Raw genomic sequence first — 15,334 nt, 5'->3', positions numbered from 1 at the left:
CTCGACACAATTAAGGAAGACAAAAGACCGACTAATTGGAATTACGATAATGGCCTCAGGAGGGAAAGGAATGTTGGAGAAGGGGAAGAGATGTTTGAAAATTGTATATTTCATGGTGGCGATGTTAGCGTCGCTGTTGGTACTATCGGCGCCACTGCTTGTGGCACTAGGAGATGTATTGGTACCAGTCTGTTGATTTCGAGCTTCTTCTATATGGAAATTTAGAGTTCTTTTCGACAGAATCAAACCAACTTCATCAATCCAGAGCAATTCCATGTCGCCTTTCTTTTTTGCTTTGTCTTTTTTTTTTTTTCCCATTGTAATTCAATGTATCTCGCTGTATTTCATGTATTTTATTGTATTCTCTGTCTTTTTTTTTATTGTATTTCAATGTATCCCGCTGTATTCTATGTATTTCATCGTATTCACTGTCTCGTTATATGCCATGAATGTATTCATATGTTTTTTTTAATTAATATAATTTATGTATTCAGATGTATTATATAATTTCTCTGAAAATTGCTATGTTTTTGGGGTATTTTTCGGTTGAGAATCTTTTTTATAACTGAAAATACAAAATTTGTGTGTTATAATTGAGTTTGTTGAGTTATATTAGCAGTCTATTATGTTAATTGATTCACTTTCCGTTTTAAAAACAGTGTAATCCCCTATTTCACGCCGTGAATACAGTCGAATACAATAATCTGTCTAGCTGTAAACCCATGTTTCACTCCATGAATACAGTCGAATACACTCGAATACAACAACTGATTAGCTGGACTTCCCTGATTCACGCTTATTTTTGCTACTGTATTCATGAATACAATAACTTAAATACATCAAATACATCTTATAACCACATAAAAGGTATCTATAATCCGTAATATAGCAAATGGTATCTATAAATGTCTAATTACTACTAAAAGATAGTGCTTTATGAAAATTTCTCATTTATTTTCCCTTAAAATAGAAATGGTCCAATCCAACCTGACCAAATACCCATCTACATAGATTAAATAATACTAAAAGAGAATTTTTTTACCACAAAAAACTTAGTTTGGAATGTATGAGATTCTGGCAAAAAAATAAAGAAGTTATATAGTGAAAGTTTTATAATTTTTGTGTGAGAATAACATTATATAATCTTGATGAAAGAAAGTCATAATTATATGGCCATTCGTAAAATTTAGGTTGAATAATAGGATCATTCTTTGAGATATAGTAAACTTAAGACTTAAGAGACCTTGCTTTAGTTCTGGCCCCAACGAGGCTACCCTCTTGTTGACAAATCACACACTTCCGAGTCGGTCAATCTTTCTGAGTCTTTGTTTAATAAATTTTATATCGAAATGTTATTGTCTTCCATTATGTAGCTTCCTTATCAATTTTCTTTTGGTATTTATGTGATAAAACTACAGACTAGTTCCTTGATTTCTTAACATACACAGAACTGACAACCAAGTCAAAACTTCAAGTTGAAATATTCTATTAGTAAAGCTTTTAAGATTGTTCTTACATGGAACATATCGTCTACAAATTTTGAAAAGAGTTTTAACAACCTGAATAACAAATGAAATTCTAGATTGCTGCAAAGCAAATTAAATTGCTAAATGGAAATATATTGAACAGAGATGTAAGTAGTGTCTTTTTGTTTCCGATCCATTTGGCAATGGTTATTTTATATTGGGATTTTTATAAAGTACATAGCACTTTTCCATCTACTTTAATTTTCTTCCACCAGCTTGAATTTGAAGTGGCATTATAAGCTCTAGCATTAACTTTTTCTTTTCACATATATCACACAGACACACACATATTGTGGTTAAAGAATAAATTAACAAATTTTATAAAATAACCGGAATTGTGCATGGCGTTGTTCAACAAACACTCACCCGAGAGAGCCTGTATCTTTTCCCAATCTTTCTCTGAAGCCAAAGGCTTCAGATAATTAGCAAGTTCCACCGGCCGGGATAGCAAGTTGCATCCGGTGGAGACCGAGAGAGTAACGTTCCTCTTCCTTTGAGGATCTTCAGAGGGGCAGCATAATTTTGCCCCAAATTCTGATGAACTGGGGACTGGGGAAGAGGAACACCTTCTTCTTGGTCAGGTGCGTCCGGTGGAGATGATGTAGCAGTTGCTGATGGAGGAGTTGGTGAAGAAGAAGATGAAGCTGATGGCGGTGAAGAATGAGAAGCAACTGCGGGGAACACAGTGCTGGTTGTTGGTTGCTCATCAACCGAAGATGGCAAGGGCCCGGTACACAGCCTCATGGTTCCGGACGCAGTGACTGGGATCCAGAAACAGGAGTTGGCATTTTCTACCATCTCAAACTCGTCCCAAAGCGCCGAGATATCGTCCTCGGTTCGTGTAACTAACTCAGCAGGTTGACCATCCTGTAAGGACCATCGTGTTCTATGTAGAGAAGCTCTCTCATCAATAGATTCTCCATCATCGCCGAACATCACGGTGTCTATGACCGGCCCGGGAGGAAGGCTAGTCACCACAGCTTTCGGAGACGACTCGGAGGCAACAGTCTTCTCCCTCTTATTATTTTCCCCGGCCGCGGCGGAACGCTTCTTTTTGGTTGCTTGTTCTCCGGACGGGGACTCCGTAATGTAACACTTGTACCCGAAGCAGGCCCGAAGATACTTGTTCGAGTAAGCGCCTCCTAAAGCAGCCTCACCGCATCAACAGGGTCAGCCAAATCATCCTCCTCGGGGACGACAACCGAGCTCGCCGGTAGACCTGATTTCAAAAAAAGGGGAGAAAAGAAAGGATCAATCAATTTCTTCCCATAAAAAGCAGAAACGAGACGAGTCTAAGTTACCATGATTTTTGGCCTTCCACCCATATTTGAGGGCCAGTTCTTTCCACCTGTGGTTTTGGGCATAGTGACGTCCAAGATTTTCTGGACCAACCGGTCCAAGCCTTCAACCCTAGGTGGAACCACCGAGTTGCTGAAACAGATGAAGGATGGAGGATGAATACGAGTATGAAAAAATTTCTAATGAAAGGAATATTAAACAAGGGACTTACGAATGCGGTTCCATGATACCGGAAAGGATGAAGTCGTTTTCGGAATGATATCATCGTTGGCAACTGCAACAAACTGTTCCATCCACCCACGGTCCTATTCATCATCTATGCTTGATAATAAAGCATGGTGGCCGCATTTTCTGAAGTTTATCATTCCCCTGCAGAAGACTTTGGGGGAATAGAGATTCATCACATGAGCTAAAGATAGCTCCTCTCCCGTCTCTTAGCACAAGCGCCGAAGACAAGCAATCGTCCTCCACACAGAAGGACTTACTTGTGCCAAACACACTTGGTAGCGGAGGCAGAACTCCGAAATAATGGATCCAAGCTTTCCACTCAAAGAAAACGCTCCTAAAGTAAAGGGATACACGTAAAAGTATGTAAAACCCTCCTTTGGTAGGGTTACTCGCTTTGTTAAATCAGGTGCAACAACGTTCAAACCATGACAGCGACAATCTTCCTTCACAACAGAAATACTGGAAGGACGGATGGAAGAAGGGTATTTGTCAATGGCCCACGTGCACGTGCAAGGGTTAGCCGAAGGGAATTTCCCTTCAAAGTTTTTTTTTATACCAAGACTTCTAGGGATGATGGAACCCACTATTGGAGGAGCAGCGTCCTCGGCTTTGCTCTTGCTCTTTGAAGAACTGGTGTTCTTTGAAGAAGAAGCCATTATATGTTTCGGATGAAGGAAAAACTTTTTTGTTTGAAGGAAGTTAGAGAAAGATTGAAGAACAATAAAGAAGGTTTTGAGAAGTTTGGAGAGTTATGAAGTATGAGTAAAGAAGATTGATGCATATAAGTAAAGGTTTGGGCGGCTAAATTAGTGACCATGATTACCTCGATAATCGGTGAAAGCTATGCTGAATCGTGGGATGACGTGTGTGCGGAGCATTAAGATGGAGAGACATGCGTCTAATCAACCGTCAGAAGCTTTTCAGAAGGAATCATAGTAGTTCCCGCCAAAAAGAGTATTTTTACCAACTTCCCGGTGACACAAAGTTATGCCACCGAAAAGCAAGGGGACCAATACGGTAAAATATGCTACGCCAGGTGGCCGCTTAAAAGAATGACACGTGGAACCTAAGGCGAGGGATAATCAGAATTGAAGGCAATTATCTCGTTTGTTACAAGAAGGAATGACACTCATAAAAAGGCAATAAATACCCTCCGTCCGGTGGTATTAATGAGGAATATTCCACAGTATTAAGTGCATTGCCCGTTACAAAAAATTTATTATTTATGCTCACCGTTACACCTTCATCAATGGACCTCATAATTGACATTAAAGAAGGGCACGTCCTAGGACCTTGTTCCCTAGACATAGCTATAAATAGTGAACTCTGTTATCACTGTAAAGGGGACGAATTTTCTAGCAAACTGATACTATAATCTATTTAGAGCTCTATAAAACTTTGTCTTCTTACTTTTAGTTCCTATTATTGTTGCACCCCGAGGCCTCGTTACCGGAATCATTATTTTTACTTTTTCGTCATTATATCAAGGCTAAGTATTACATATTTCTTTAATTATTTTATTATTTCAGGATCGAATTAATTCACTTGTCTAGAAACCACGTATAAATTTAACTGTACGGTTTTACGGGTAAACATCAACATAGTGTAATGACCCGAGCAGTCGTTTTGAGCATTTACACTTCGCTCAGTAGTTTACGGGCATGAATAGCTCCGTATGATGTATCTTTAATCATCGGTTTTGATTTTCAGATTATTCAGAATCGATTTGAAAGAATGATTCTCAACTAGGAAGCTTAAATTGGAACAGTTGACCAAGTTTGACTTTTTGGTATTTGACCTCGGATCGGAGTTTTGATGGTCTCGTTAGCTCCGTTGAGTGATTTTGGACTTAGGAGCGTGTCCGGATTGTGATTTGGAGGTCCATAATTGAATTTGGCTTGAAATGGCAAAAGTTGGATTTTTGGAAAGTTTGACCGGGAGTGGACTTTTTGATATCAGATTCAGATTTTGGTTTCGGGAATTGGAATAAATTCGTTATGTCAGTTGGGAATTGTGTGCAAAATTTGAGGTCAATCGGACTTGATTTGATAGGTTTCGGCATCGGTTGTGGAAGTTTGAAGTTTCGTAGTTCATTGATTTTGAATTGAGGTGTGATTCATCGTTTCGATGTTGTTAGTTGTGATTTGAGGCCTCGAGTAGGTCCATGTTATGTTATGGGACTTGTCGGTACATTTGGACAGGGTCCCAAGTGGCTCGGGTGAGTTTCAGACGAGGTTCAGATCATTTCCATTTCATGTTGCATTGCTGAAGATTTTTGGTTTTGGTGTGACCGCACCTGCGGAGTGTTGGGCACAGGTGCAGAGCCGCAAAAATGCCAGTATCATCGCAGAAGCGTGAAGGGGATCTGGGCGTGAGGATCGCAGGTACGGGTGCTTGGACGCACATGCGCAACCACAGATACGGTTCAAGTGCGTAGAAGCGCGATCACAGAAGTGACTTAAGACCGCAGGTGCGAGGGATTGCTGGGTCAGGTTGTTTTCGCGGAAGCGAAGTTTTACCGCAAAAGCGGTGGTCGTAGATGCGACGAATTGTCCGTAAATGCGGAAAATGCTGGGCAGAAGCTATAAAAAATGAGGTTTTGGTTCTTTCTTCATATTTTGAGACGTAGGACTCGGATTGAGGCAATTTTTGGAGCAATTTTCATCACAAGGATTAGGGTAAGTGTTCTTTACTGACGTCCTTTTGTTGGGGACGCTGCATTCACGCCTGCAGGTATAGACAATCAGTTTGACAAGCCCTCATAGTAGACGAGGTTAGCATTCGGCGAAGGATCGGTAAGACTCCACCTCATTCAGAGTTTTTTCACAGACTTATGGGTAGGCCGGTACCCTGTCCCATTTTATGTCAAATAATCTTAGAGGCTTTGTAGACACAGGTTTAATATGTACAGTATGTCTGAGGCATTGACGGTCCATATGTATTCATGTTTTAAGAATGACGGTTCAGTGACTCAGTGTTTGACCACTTACAAGTTATATATTACGAGTTGTGGCCATGTTCACCCATGATAGTTAGAAAGAAAATAAATGAGTTACAGAGCGGTTCGCTCGGGCCAGTACGACACTGGGTGCCAGCCACGCCTCCCCAGGTTTGGGGTGTGACATTGAGATTGAGGATGACTCGAGTTAAGGAATTTCTGGATACGGGTTGTATTATGCTTTATGGGTATATGTGAAACATTGAACGATTGAGTTATTATTCGTAAAAGATGTAGTGTGCATGGAGTAGGGATTCACTCGGTTGCTTAGAAGTGTGGATTACTTCTTATGGTGTTGGTGTGCAAATAGGGCACAGGTCGTTCGGTCCGTTTGATCAGTTTAATTGAGATTTAAGCAGAGTGGATGATTCTCGAGAAAGTTATAATAAATTCAAGAGTTATATGTAACAATTGAGAATTTCTACGAATTTGTATATGGCTAGAATTTGAGATTTAAGTTACATGGTTTCGAAACTTGTGGCATTTCTATATCACTGTGTATTCTACATTTCAACATCAGGAGGGTGAAGGAAATGGTTTTGGATTCACAGAAGGTCTCCTCGGAGTGGATGTCTCGGTCGTGGTACTTTAGGTGATTAAGAAGGGATACAAGGATTTATGGGCCTTAGGGCAGCATGGTTTCATGCTAGGGTCTTGTGTGGTGAGTTCTGGTTGAGGATCGTGGTATTATGGCGAGGAGGAATATCAATTTGGAGGTAATTCGAAAAGAACTCAGAGAAGTAGGACAAGTTGATAGTAGGTTGGATCGGTGCAGTAATGGGTATGATCGGTTCTTTGGGTACTTATGATGTGGCGAGTCTCTACAGGTGGTTCGCGATAATTCTCTAGAGTTTTGGTAACCTGCGTGACTTGGTTGAGTTAGATGGATTAGGTTCTGATAGTTTGGTTATGCGCAAATGGATTCCAAAGAGTTCTCATTGGTTTCTACCACGGTTTGACGTGTATATTTCCTATTGGTGTGTGGACGTGTTGCTATTGTGGTTTCCTCCTGGATGAGATCAAATGGAAGGTTCCTGGCTAATTGAGTATGTAGTTTGCTTGTGACTCAAAGTTGATTATGAGATTCTCGTACTTTTCATATGATGGCATAATAGGGGTGGTGTGTTGTGTGGAATTAAGATTTGCGTGTGCAAGGTCAAGGTTCAGTTTTGAAGGGAATGACATAAAATTCTTAGGCAGCATGGACGGTTTCAGATGACTAGGTAAATGATATTACTATTTGGTATCGCTTGAGGAAAATGTACTTTTTAGAAGGGGAAATGTGTTTTGATTTTTGATTGCGTAACTCTCTTAGTTGATCGACTGATGATATTCAAATTTTTTTGTGGCACGGAAGAATTATAGAAGTATTCCTCGTGGAATAATATTTCGTGAGAGATGTGTTGGGCATTCGGGCAGTGGAGTTAGGATCAGATATGGTGATTGGTGTGTTATATGGATTTAGAGATAGGGAGTCCTCAAGAGCAGATTGTTTCATGGTTGTGGACTGTGAAGTTGTGGCCAAAGCTAGCCAGATGATAGTATGTGTTATGATTAGGTCATTCTGGACCTTCGGAGGGTTATTTATCTATTTGTGGGTGACCAGAGTTGATTTGGGGGTCCATTGGTAGGCCCAATTAGGGTGTGTATTCTACACCGAGCTGGATTGGTTGGCTCCATACTACTATTATTGAGGGATGTGCCATTGAGTTGTTGTTGAGCTTCGTGTTCTGAAATGATATGTGATTTACTCTTCTATGCTACGAGGGGTTGCGATTCGTGGGTTACATGCACACACTATGCGGTTCTATTTGGGCTTATCAGCGGAATTTGAGCTAGATGAGTATTTGGGTATTGCATGATTGAGTGTGCGTTGGCTATGATCTTTCCGGATTGTGGTATTGTGTTATTTGCTCTCTGTGGTTATGGTAATGCACTTTGGGTACTTGATGTCGAATTTCGCGTGGTTATTGATTTTGAGCAGGGTGGCTCGAGGTATATAATATGGACCAGCGTTTGGATAGGGTCACACATTTAGCGGAGTTATATTGAGGTATGATCCTTTGTGTTAGATTCATGTGCTTTGGTCCTGCGGTGTGTGATGGGTTCTTAGCATTACATTATGGTGGTACCCGTTGAGCTTGCGGACGGTTCTCATATTTGAGTCATTTTCCATGATTGAGTACATTTGGAATGTTGCTTATTGGTGCACGGATTGCACGGGTTGTGGCTTCAGATTTTATTAACGTGGCATGTTTTTAGAGTAGATGGTATTTGATAAGACGAGGTCGTTGGATCTAGGATGGGTGCTATCGGATTTGATTGTGGTATATTTGAAGTTTAATATCGTAAGTCGACTTAGAAATTGGCTATTGTACTTGTCGGAGCAGAGGGAGCTCCATGACTGGTTGATCTGATAAATGGTTATGAGTTCTGCATGTTTCTTTCATCATCGGCAGTGTACGAAGGTCTTAGAAAGAGGCTTTGTTTGATATGATGTTTATTACCAGCATTGGGTTATTTTGAGCAGCTATTGTGATTCGAAATTATCGCTATGAGTATTTGAGTTATGTGGTATATCATGTGATTACATGTTGGGTTATTATTACGGCTTGATACAACTTGTTCAAACTTATACAGTGTGTAGATGCAGGATTCTAATATTATAGAGATTCCGGATGTTGGAAATTGGTTCTAAGATTTATGGGCTAAGTTGAATTGAAAAATTTCAGTTATGTTGTGTTATTAGACCTATATGGTGTGACATGGGATCACCCCCGGATATGTGCATGGTGAGGTTACACGACGGTTTGATGGCTTTGAGAACAACTCTGGGCACATTCGAGGACGAACGTATGTTTAAGTGGAGGAGGATGTAACGACCCGACTAGTCATTTTGAGAATTTGCACTTTGCTCGTACTTTACGGGCATAAGTAGCTCCTTATGTTGTATCTTGACTTGTGCAAATCGTCGGTTTTGATTTTTAGGTTATTCAGAATCGATTTGGAAGAAAGATTCTCAACTAGGAAGCTTAAATTTGAACAGTTGACCACGTTTGATATTTTGGTATTTGATCTCGTATCGGAGTTTTGATGGTCTCGTTTGCTCCATTGGGTGATTTTGGATTAGGAGTGTGTCCGGATTGTGATTTGGAGGTCCGCAATTGAATTTGGCTTGAAATGGCGAAATTTGGATTTTTGAAAGTTTGATCGGGAGTGGACTTTTTGATATCAGATTCGGATTTTGGTTTGGGGAATTGGAATAGCTTCGTTATGTCATTTGGAACTTGTGTGCAAAATTTGAGGTCAATCGGACGTGATTTGATAGGTTTCGGCATCGTTATGGAAGTTTGAAGTTTCAAAGTTCATTGATTTTGAATTAAGGTGTGATTCGTCGTTTCAATGATGTTAGGTATGATTTGAGGCCTCTAGTAGGTCCGTGTTATGTTATGGGACTTGTCGGTTGTTACACCCCATGTTCTTGTACGTGAAAGTATGTTGTAAGTCAATTGATGTAAGCTCGGAAATGATATCTTCTTTGAAAGTATATAAAGTGATTTAATATTGTAACACCCCGTACTTCAGACGTCACTGTCATTATAGGATTATTTAATGTAAACTCAAAAAAAGGATGAAATCCTTCTACAAGGATAAGAAAGGTTTATTGAAGTCTTAAGTAAGTTAAGATGAATATGAGACTTGTTAATCATGATCTAAATGAGTTTAAAGTGATCATATGACTATATATTATGTTTGGATATGAAATATAAAGTTTGGGAAAAATCGGATTTAAGTTGCGGAAAAACCGACTAAGGATTTGCCTTGTAATGAAGCGTTTTGAGCAATACATTCTACGTGTTATATGAAGTCTTTTTGGGACATATTATATACCAATATGAAGTTATTGTAACCTAGTTTCCAATGGTCCAAACCATTTATTCATACGACATCGGGTTAGAGAAATATGAATTTATAAAGTAGGGTCGCCAAGTCACGTCGCCGCACTTCGGAGAAACTGGCATTTTTATAGTCCAGGTTGCGACGCAATTTACTCCCAATCTATTGAGAGTTACATGGAGATATTTATATGAAATTAAATCCCTATGTGTCTAGTTTCCAACACTGCAAACCGTTTGTCAATACGATATCAGATTAGAGAGATACAAGCGTCCGAAGTTGCACCGCTCTAGCTGCCAAGCAGGCAGCTTACCCACCTGCTTGGAGAATTGAGGCGGTGGGATTATAAGTTATCTTATCCCTTGTATATCTCGTCATTATACACAGAAAACTTACACCAAAACACTCTCAATGCTCTCTAAGAGCTGGTCCAAGATCCCAAGAACCAAACTAACGGGAAATCAACTCAAATCATCATCAAAGGTGTTAAAGACTACAAGAGAATTCTTCTATGATGTTGTGGTGTGATTGAGGGCTATTGTGAGCTAATTTGAGATAGGGTTTCGAGTTGTAGATGCTGTCCAAGGTATTTATAACATCTTCTTAATTGTGCCTAAGGCTAATCTTGTGTTGGTTGTGTTGTTTGAGTGAAAAACCAAAAGATAGCACTTGAAAGAACATGAGATATGGTTGTCTCTTTGGTTGGGATGTTTTGTGGCTAAATATATGGTTTGTGGTGGCTGGAAATTGTGAGAAATAATTTGATAATGTTGTGTCTGCTGTTGTTATGCTTTTCTAGGTGTTAAATAAGTTGATTGAAGAAGAAAAGATGAAAAACAAGTGATTGACGGTAAAAATTAAGGTGCTAGACGTATGGGGCGGTTTTGGAAGGGATTTTGTGGATGTTTTAAACTAGAAATAATATGGTACATATAAGTATGATTTTCTGAAGGTTGTAAACTAATTTATGAAATAAGATTTGGATTCAATTCATATCTTGTTATGAGTAAAAATGAGCTTGCTGCTCAATATGATTGTTAAGATAATCGGAGAAACTCATATTGGATTACATTGTTGTTGTTGCTATTGTTGGTTATAGTTGTTGTTGTTGGGCCGTTGATGACCCTTAGTGGTCTTTGGGATGTATTAAAAGTAGGGGAGGTTCTGCCCAATTTTCCTTAAGCCATACGACTAGCCAAATACGATGGTACGACATTATATGTTAACGACAATATCATTTCACTTGTTGTAGATGCAAGACGTTGTGTCGAGATTGGTTGAGTAATAAGGAAGATATCATATAGGTATGTTAAGGATATCCCTTCTTTCCTTTTGGCATGATCCATATGATACAATGAAATGAGCAAGCACGTAAGCTTCACAAGTGATTCTATCCTTAGAAGTACTAGGGTTGCCTATGTTCTTGATTTCCCATGTGTCCTACTATCATATCGTCTGTTCATGGGTATCATGACATTTTGAAAGATCTTATTGACTTACTTCATCATGCATTGCATTCATATACATTATATTGACTCATGATCAGATGGCGTTATATACGCGTATAGTATATGTATATGGGGTATGGGAAAAGGTTATGGCGTTATATACGCACCACCACCTGATCAGTTGGTATACGTTGATGATTTTGCCCATAGAGGCCGAGATGATATGATGGGATGCCCTCAGAGGATTGATGATTATATGTACGCATACACTTATGCATGATATGACATTGACATGCACATGCATGACATTATAAATGTTTATGATTCACAGAGCTACTCAGACTTACAGGTTGAGTACTAACTCTATATTTCTTTCATGTTTTTTATATACTACTTTTCATTCCATACATACTCGGTACGTTATTTGTACTGACGTCCCTTTTGCCGGGGACTCTGCGTTTCATGACCGCCGGTCCTGAAAGACAGGTTGACAATTCTCCTAGTAGGCTCAGCTCAGCGAAAGGTGTTGGTACACTCCACTTGCTCTGGAGTTGCCTATTTGATCAGTATGATTTGGACATGTATTGACTGGTATGGCGGGGCCCTGTCCCGACCTCTATGATGTTTATGTACTCTTAGAGGCTTGTAGACAGATGTCAGGTATATAGATACTTGTATGGCCTTGTCGGCCTATGTTTTGAGTTTACAAATGATCATGTCAGCCTTATAGGACCGTATGTCACATGTATAAGTTTCTATATCATGTTGGGTCATCCTATGCCTAATATTCCCTTATGTTTTATTCTGATTATCTCATGACGGCCCTTTTGGTCCATTTAACAATGATAGTATGATAAAAAAGATATGTTAAGTTGGTACTCGGTTGAGTAAGGTACCGGGTGCCCGTCGTGGCCCTTCGGTTTGGGTCGTGACATCGGTATATTTGGACGGGGTCCCGAGTGGCTCGGGTGAGTTTCAGACAAGGTTCGGATCATTTTCATTTTATGTTGCATTACTGAAGATTTCTGGTTCTGGTGTGACCGCACCTGCAGAGTGTTGGGCGTAGGTGCGGAGCCGCAAAAGCGGCAGTGTCATCGCAGAAGTGTGAAGGGGAGCTAAGCGTGAGGATCGCATGTGCGGGTACTTGGACGCACCTGCGCAACCGCAGATGTGGTTCAAGTGCGCAGAAGCGCGATCATAGAAGCGGCTTAAGACCGCAGGTGCGAGGGATTGCTGGGTCAGGCTATTTTCACAGAAGCAACATTTTACGGCAAAAGCGGTGGTCGCAGATGTGACGAATTGTCCGCAAATGCAGAAAATGCTGGGCAGAAGCTATAAAATATCGAGGTTTTAGTTCTTTCTTCATATTTTGAGATGTGGGACTCGGATTGAGGCGATTTTCGTAGAAATTTTCATCACAAGGATTAGGGTAAGTGTTCTCTACTCGATTTTGGTTACATTTCATGAATCCATCTTCATTTTTAGCAATTAGTTGATGAATTTAAAGAGGAAATTGGGGGTTTTGGCCTAAAGTTTTATTATGTGATTTTTTTGAGTCTGAACATCGATTCATTTGATCGTTATCATTTGGAATTGTTTCCTTGAGCTTTATTTGATGTATTTGAGTTGGTTTTGGCTAGTTTTGAGCCGTTCGGAGGTTGGTACGCGCGAGATGGCATTTTTGGAGCATCGCTTGGCTTGCTCCGTATTGGAATTTGCTTGTTCGAGGTAAGTAACTCTTCTAAACTTAGTGTTAAGGGTATGAAACCCCGAATTGCGTGCTATATGATTGATAATGAGGTTATGCACATGCTAGGTGACAGGCGTGTGGGCGTGCACCGAGTAAATTGTGACTCCGTAATTTCTGTGGTGCTGTGTAGTTAGCTGATCTTATCCGTAACCATAAAATTTCACGTACTTGAGCTTTGAGCTGTGATCCATGCTAGATATCATGTCTAGACTTTATGCCGATACTGTTGGGACGCATTATGGCCATTTCTTGCTGTCATCTCACTTATTTTTTTTTGATATTTCGTACTCAGTCATATTCATGCATTCATATCATATCTCAGCCTCAATTGTTATTTATTGACGCATCATATCATTGTTGTCGGGCTAGTTTCATGACATTGTGAGCCCGTGAGTGAGACTGGAGAGATTGATGACTGAGTGAGGCCGAGATCCTGATTATGAGTGACAGTTATGGGATTGGGTTGCACGCCGCAACACTTATACTAATTTTATGATAGCGCTCGAACTGTAGGAGTCCCTCCGGAGTCTGTACACACCACCAGTGAGCGTGGTTAATTATATTGAGGGATGGATCTTTCCTGGCATGGATCTTATCTGAAGCATTATATACCTGGAGATAGATCTTCTCCACAGGCTGGATTGGCCCTACTCAGTAATGAGTGACTGTTGGTCGGTTGATGTATATATTTCGGGATGGATCTTCCCTGGGCCGAATTAGCCATATACGGTACTGAGTGATTGGGCATGATGAGCAGAAAGTGTGAGCCGGTGAGATTGAGTACTCTCAGAGTGTGAGTACATGATTCATCTTTGAGATACATGGCATTGGTGTGCACATATGACATACAAGCATAGAGATGCATTTTTCTCATGCTGTACGGTATCACGTCATTCATGATTTTTCACACATATTGATATGTAGTCATAGAGAGGTATTTCACACTTGCTATTTGGAAAGAAAATGAAACATCTTATTTATTGTGGAAAGGATTTTTAAAAATATTACAGTTTTCAAACTATCTCATATTTTTCGACGATTTCGGTAAAAGATTTGAGTTTTCACTGATATACTTGAAAAGCGGAACTATTTTCGAGAATTATGAAAAAGCTGAGTAGTTTAAACTCCAAGTTACTTCTTTTATTATTTGCTTTACATTGTTATGAACTGCTGTTGGTATTTTGTGTTGGACCCAACCTATGTTCCAGCTCGTCACTACTTTCAACCTAAGGTTAGGTTTGTTACTTATTGAGTACACAGGGTCGCTCGTACTCATACTACACTTCTGCACCTTGCGTGCAGATGTTGGTTTATGATGTTGCTGTGATCGACGGGAGCTGGGATCGAAGATGTACCTGCGTCCGATTGTAGCTGCCTCTTATTCATGGTAGCCTTAGATTCATACGACTCTGTTTATGTACTTTTCAAACAGATGATGTATTTACTTCATACCAGCCTTGTAAATTCTATTCTTAGTAGCTCATGATTTGTACTACCAGTCCTTGGGGAATGTATAAGATTCAGATAATTTCTTTTGTTTAATTGTCTTATTAAAGATTATTGGAATTGGATAGTTAATAGTTGGCTTACCTAGCGGGTTGGGTTAGGTGCCATCACGACTAGTGGATTTTGGATCGTAACACATAATATATGAGCAGATAAAAATTCTAGGCTTGTTAAAAACTTAAATTTTTAGATGAACTGGTATATTGGTTTAGTTTTGATGAGGAGAGAGACACAAAATTCAGTGTATAATCATACTTCTTTGGATTTTACTTTGGTCTATTTGGGTTTGATTTTATTGGAGTCAACCAAAAGTCCGTTCAATATCCATGGATTAAGAAAGACTAGATTAGTCGTAGATTTTTTGCCTCTTTTTTTTGTAAGAAAAGACGAATTTCTATCCTAAGGATCCAAAGTGATATGACTAGATTAGTTGAGGTTATTTACTACATAAGCCTTTTCTCAAGGCCAGGTGATTGTTATAAAACCTAATGGGCGGCCTACTTATATTATTGAGCAAAATTTATAGCCGTTCGGGCCAAACTTATACTCCCTCCATTTCAATATATGTGAACTTGTTTGACTGGGCACGAAGTTTAAGAAAAAATAAAGACTTTTGGAATTTGTGGTTCTTAACAAGTCAAAAAGGGGTCCAAAGTATTTGTGTGGTTATTAAAGCTTCTCA

This window comes from Nicotiana attenuata, chromosome 12 (assembly GCF_001879085.1).
Source record: "Nicotiana attenuata strain UT chromosome 12, NIATTr2, whole genome shotgun sequence".
In the NCBI taxonomy this organism is placed as follows: Eukaryota; Viridiplantae; Streptophyta; class Magnoliopsida; order Solanales; family Solanaceae; genus Nicotiana; species Nicotiana attenuata.
The sequence above is the reverse complement of the archived record's forward strand: the minus strand, read 5'-3'. Positions refer to the sequence as shown.